Here is a 5,596-nt window from a genome sequence, read left to right as displayed (position 1 = left end):
GGTCTATCAAATTGGGTGATTGTGGCATACAGCTTTACTCAGCACCTAGATAATGTGACTCTCCTGTTTCTCCTGAGTCCTACCCACAGAGGTCATCGCAACATATCTCTGAGCCCCTCATTTAGGTAATTTGACTCTCCTGTCTGGGCCCTCCCCTCAGTGAGTTTTGTGACATATTTTTTGACTCAGCATCTAGGTAATGTGACTTTTCCCCACTGCTTGGACTCTGTCACAGAAGGTATCGTGATGTATCACTGGGCTTGACACTTAGGTGAAGATACTGTCTTCTCCTGCCTGGGCCCTGCATAAGCTGTATATTTTGATATGTCACTGGGTTCAACACATGTGTGATTCAGCTCTCTCACATGTACCACGAGCATGGGGTTATTGGGACATTTATTTTTGTTCATCATCTCAGTGATATGACTTCTGTCCTCCCTGAACCCTGTGAAAAAGAAAGATTGTGACATATCACTGAAACCAGAACTTAGGTCATGTGACTCTTCTATCTAGCAACCACATATTCTGAATATTGTGACATTTCACTGGGCAAAACACTTAAAAATTGGGAGGCTCCTGCCTCAGCCCTGTCTACAGGTGTTCTTGTGATATGTATCTGCATCCATTACATAAAGGATATGATGCCTTTTCTGCCTGCACTCTGCCCACAGGAAAGATTTTGACACACTGCAGGGACCAGCCACCAGGTGATGTGTCTCTCCTGCATGTGCATAACTTTCAGGAAAAAATTGCAACATGCCACTGGATGTAAACCCAGATGATGAGACTCCCCTGCCTTGCCACAGCCCTCAGGGAAAAAATTTACATATCATTGGCCCAGCATCCAGGTGATGTGACTCTCCTGGGTGCTTTCTGCCAACAAGTTCGTTGGTAACATATATCTTGGCCCAGCTCATAGGTTTGATGATGGCTCTAATACATTGTACCAGCCAATAGAAGAGATAGTGTCTCTCACAGCTAGGCTTAGAAAAAGGAGTAAAGGGGACAGGCATGGTGGCTCATGCCTGTAATCCCAGCACTTTGGGAGGCCAAAGTGGGTGAATCACCTGAGGTCGAGAGTTCAAGACTAGCCTGACCAACATGGAGAAACCTTTTCTCTACTAAAAATACAAAATTATCAGGGCATGTTGGGGCTTGCCTGTAATCCTAGCTACTTGGGAGGCTGAGGAAGGAAAATCATTTGAAGCCAGGAGGCGGATGTTGCAGTGAGCTGAGATCGTGTCATTGCACTCCAGCCTGAGCAACAAGAGCAAAACTCTGTCTCAAAAAAAAAAAAAAAAAAGTAGAATCCCAGGTCTCCTCTCTGTATGAAGGTTGCAGAGAATTACCACTCTCTTGTTCTCTCATTCTCTTGTTTATTGTATAAAGCACTTGGATGGTACAGAGCATATCATCACAGGACCCAGCAAACAGGTTAGATTGTATTTCATGTAAGCACACCCTGCCAATTTTTAAAATTGTCATCCTCACACATGGAAAAAACCCATAATTCTCATGGACAGATGCAGTCCACAGTCAAAATTGTGACTATCACATGTGAACATGGGTCCGCAGTTGTGATGGCGACTCATTTTTAAACCCAGGTCATAGGTGCATGAAGACTCTCCTTTCCGGACTCAGCCAATTGGAGAGATGTTGACCACATAAGATCATGGGTCCAGAGCAGCACAAAGTTTGCAGAGCAGGTTGCAACTCTCATGTACACCATTTACCACCCTCAAAGTGACCTCACAGGGCCAACCACACAGGTAAGATTGTGAAACTTATATTCACACCCAGTCAATAGCAAAGATTGTCATCAACTTGAACACACTCTACCAGTACTTTGGGAGGCCAGATCACTTGAGGTCAAGAGTTCCAGTCCAGCCTGGCCAACATGTTGAAACCCAGTCTATGCTAAAAATACACAAAAACAAACCCAAAAAACCAGGTGTGGTGGTGGGTTCTTGTAATCCCAGTTACTTGCAAGGCTGAGACAGGAGAATCACTTGAACTCTGGAGGTGTACGTTGCAGTGAGCCAAGATCGCACCACTGTACTCCAGCCTAGGTGATAGAGTAAGACTCAGTCTCAAAAACAAAAACAAACAAGAAACCCAAAATAGTTTAGGAGAACAAAAACAAAACTATAAGGCCGAGCACGGTGGCTCATACCTGTGATCCTGCGTCATTGCACTCTAGCCTGGAGGACAAAAGTGAGACTTCATCTCAAAAAAAAAAAAAAAAAAATTGCCAGCTGCGTGCAGTGGCTCATGCCTGTAATTCCAGAACTTTGGGAGGCCGAGGCTGGGTGGATCACTTGAGGTCAAGAGTTTCAGGCCAGCCCGGCCAGCATGGCAAAACCCCGTCTCTACTAAAACTACAAAAATTAGCCATGCATTGTGGTTTGTGTCTGTAGTAACAGATACTCATGAGGCTGAGGCAGGAAAATCAAACCCAAGAAGTGGAGGTTGAAGTAGGCCAAAATTGTGCCACTGCACTCCAGTCTGGGTGACAAAGCAAAACTCAGAAAATAAAATTGCCAAAAAGAAAAGTTCAGGACAAGATGCATTTACAGCTCAATTCTATCAGATATTCAAAAAGTTGTGGCTGGGCGTGGTGGCTCACATCTGTAATCCCAGCTCTTTGGGAGGCCGAGGCAGGTGGATCATGAGGTCAGGAGTTCGAGACCTCCTGACCAACATAGTGAAACCCCATGTCTACTAAAAAAATAAAAATTAGCCCTGCATGTGGGCGGGCACCTGTAATCCCAGCTACTCAGGAGGCTGAGGCAGAAGAATTGCTTGAACACAGGAGGCAGAGGTTGCAGTGAGCCGGGATCATGCCACTGCTTTAAAAGAAAAAATATATATAAGTCAGTCTTGTAACTTTTCCTTTTGGTTTTGCCGTTGTACTTTTTACTAAAATAACTTTAAGAAGTAAAAAATGCCTGTTTACATCCATTCCTATCTGCCCTGGAACACTTAATTGGCTATAAGTCTTTTGACTCTTAAGGCCCTCAGCCATAGGGAATCTTGCCAAGGGAAAACTGACACTAGAATTATATGACTTCTCCTGTGACAAAACCTTTTCTATCCCAAATACCAGTATACTGTGCAATACAAAAGTTGGGGGAAAAATATATTTGTCTACTGTTAACAAGTCTATAACAATTTAGACACCAAGGACCAGGCATTTCTTGCATTGAATTTATACACTCCTCAGGATACTATACCTATGGAGATAAATTGGCTGGAAAAGAGATTAAATTTATTCAATTCTAATTTAATGTTGGTCCTACAATTCTCAACATTTATCACAAGATCCAAATAACTTGATAAGAAGGGTAAATGCACTGTGAGTCTGAGCAAAAACTATGAAGATGCATGCAGTGGTTTTTTGGTTGGTTAGGCTGTTTACTGCCCTCTGACTCTACCTATAATCTTGTTTGCCTAATCCTTGCCATCTTTTTATATGTTTCTTGTAAATATCATGCCAGATACAGCAGAAGGAAAGGCAGAATTAAAGACCTGAATCATGATAGCTCGAAAATAGATTTGATCTGGCATTTTTTTTCTTTTATTTTTGTTTTTGATTATACCCTTGACCTGACTCCATCTCACCCCTTAAACAATTGGCTGTTACATCAGGTCATACCATGTCCTCCCTGCATTATCCAGATTGCTAATATTTAAAACTATTACCACCAGCTAGACTACTCTAGGATTGAGCCTTCCGAGCATTGTGGGACCTCACCTAATGACCAGATCAGACAACTCTAGGAGTAACCCTTCCTAGTGCCATGGGACCTGCTGCTGTTGGCCTGCATATGCATTCTGTGGAATGCTTTTTGGCCAAGAAGAGGGACTGAGGACTAAGCTCTATTTTTTCTTTTTTTTTTCTTTTTTTTGAGATGGAGTCTCACTCTGTCGCCATGCTGGAGTGCAGTGGCACAATCTTGGCTCGCTGCAACCTCAGCCTCTGGGTTCAAGTGATTCTCCTGCCTCAGCCTCTTAAGTAGCTGGGATTACAGGTGTGTGCCACCACACTTGGCTAATTTTTGTAATTTTAGTAGAGATGGAGTTTCTACATGTTGGTCAGGCTGCTCTCGAACTTCTGACCTTGTGATCTTCCTGCCTCAGTCTCCCAAAGTGCTGGGATTACAGGTGTGAGCCACCGTGCCTGCCCTCTAATTTTTTTATTTTGCCCAGATTCTTATATAAGGGGTCTAGGGATTCATGCCCTACAAACCACAAATTCTCATCAGATGGGGTTTAGTTGACCTTATGTGTCAGGACTTACTTTTCAGTCTGACTCTGGCATAACATTATGAGACAAGAAAAAAATATTTAAACTCAAAATATATTTCCTTTCCATACCTTGAAATTACCTGGCAAAGTCTCTTTTGGGAAAAATTAACATTCTGTAGAGAATCCCCTTCCCCCTTTATATTCCTTTTTCTTTTTGCAGATGCAGGAGATAATCAACTAAGAACCAGGCACCTGTTTAGGTCTGATAAGAAACATTTTACAACCTGCTCTCTCTTTTAAGTCACCTATCTGAGAGATTCCTCTGTACAATAAAACTTGGTTTCCATAATCCTTTACCTTAACCTAAACCTTCCTTTTCATTGATCCCAGGTCTTCAGATAAATTCTACCAATTGTCAACCACAAAATATTTAAATTTACCTGGAAGCCACCCGCTTTGAGTTGTCCCGCCTTTCTGAACCAAGCCAATATATTTCTTTTCTTTTTGCTTTTTTTTTTTTGACAGTGTCTTTCTCTGTTGCCCAGGCTAGAGTGCAGTGGTGCAATCTCTGCTAAATGCAAACTCTGCCTCAACTTCTGGGCTTATGCAATTTTCCTTCCTCAGCCTCCTGAATAACTGGTACTAAATGTGCAGGCTACCATGCTCAGTTAATTAAAAAAAATTTTTTAGACATGTGTTTTTGGCATGTTGCGCAGGCTGGTCTCAAATTCCTGGGCTTAAACAGTCTTCATTTCTGGGTCTCCCAAACTGCTGGGATTATAAGTATGAGCCAACATGCCTGACCAGAATTTTTTAATTTTATTTTATTTTTTATGTTTTTGAGACGGAGTCTCACTGTGTTACCAGGCTGGAGTTCAGTGGTGTGATCTCGGCCCACTGTAACCTCTGCCTTCTGGGTTCAAGTGATTCTCCTGCCTCAACCTCCTGAGTAGCTGAGACTACAGGTGCACACCACGACGCCCGTCTAATTTTTGTATTTTTTAGTAGAGATGGGGTTTTGCCATATTTACCAGGCTGGTCTCCAATTCCTAACCTTGTGATCTACCCACCTCAGTCTCCCAAAGTGCTGGGATTACAGGCTTGAGCCACTGCACCCAGCTCAGAATCTTTAGTATGTTATAAAAAAGCTAACTATATTTAGATTTGTTAGCTAAGAGAAAATTGGAAAAAACATCTTTTATTAAATGTTAGAAGCAAATTTTTGGTCCTGCAAAAGAAATAGTACTTGAATGTAAATTTTCTCAGCAAGGCAATATTTACTTTTATAGAAGGGTGCATCTCACGAATGGAGCAATAGCAAGAGCACACCTGAGGAAGGGAGGGAAAG

This window comes from Colobus angolensis, unplaced genomic scaffold, assembly GCF_000951035.1.
Source record: "Colobus angolensis palliatus isolate OR3802 unplaced genomic scaffold, Cang.pa_1.0 Scaffold627, whole genome shotgun sequence".
Lineage (NCBI taxonomy): Eukaryota > Metazoa > Chordata > Mammalia > Primates > Cercopithecidae > Colobus > Colobus angolensis.
The sequence above is the reverse complement of the archived record's forward strand: the minus strand, read 5'-3'. Positions refer to the sequence as shown.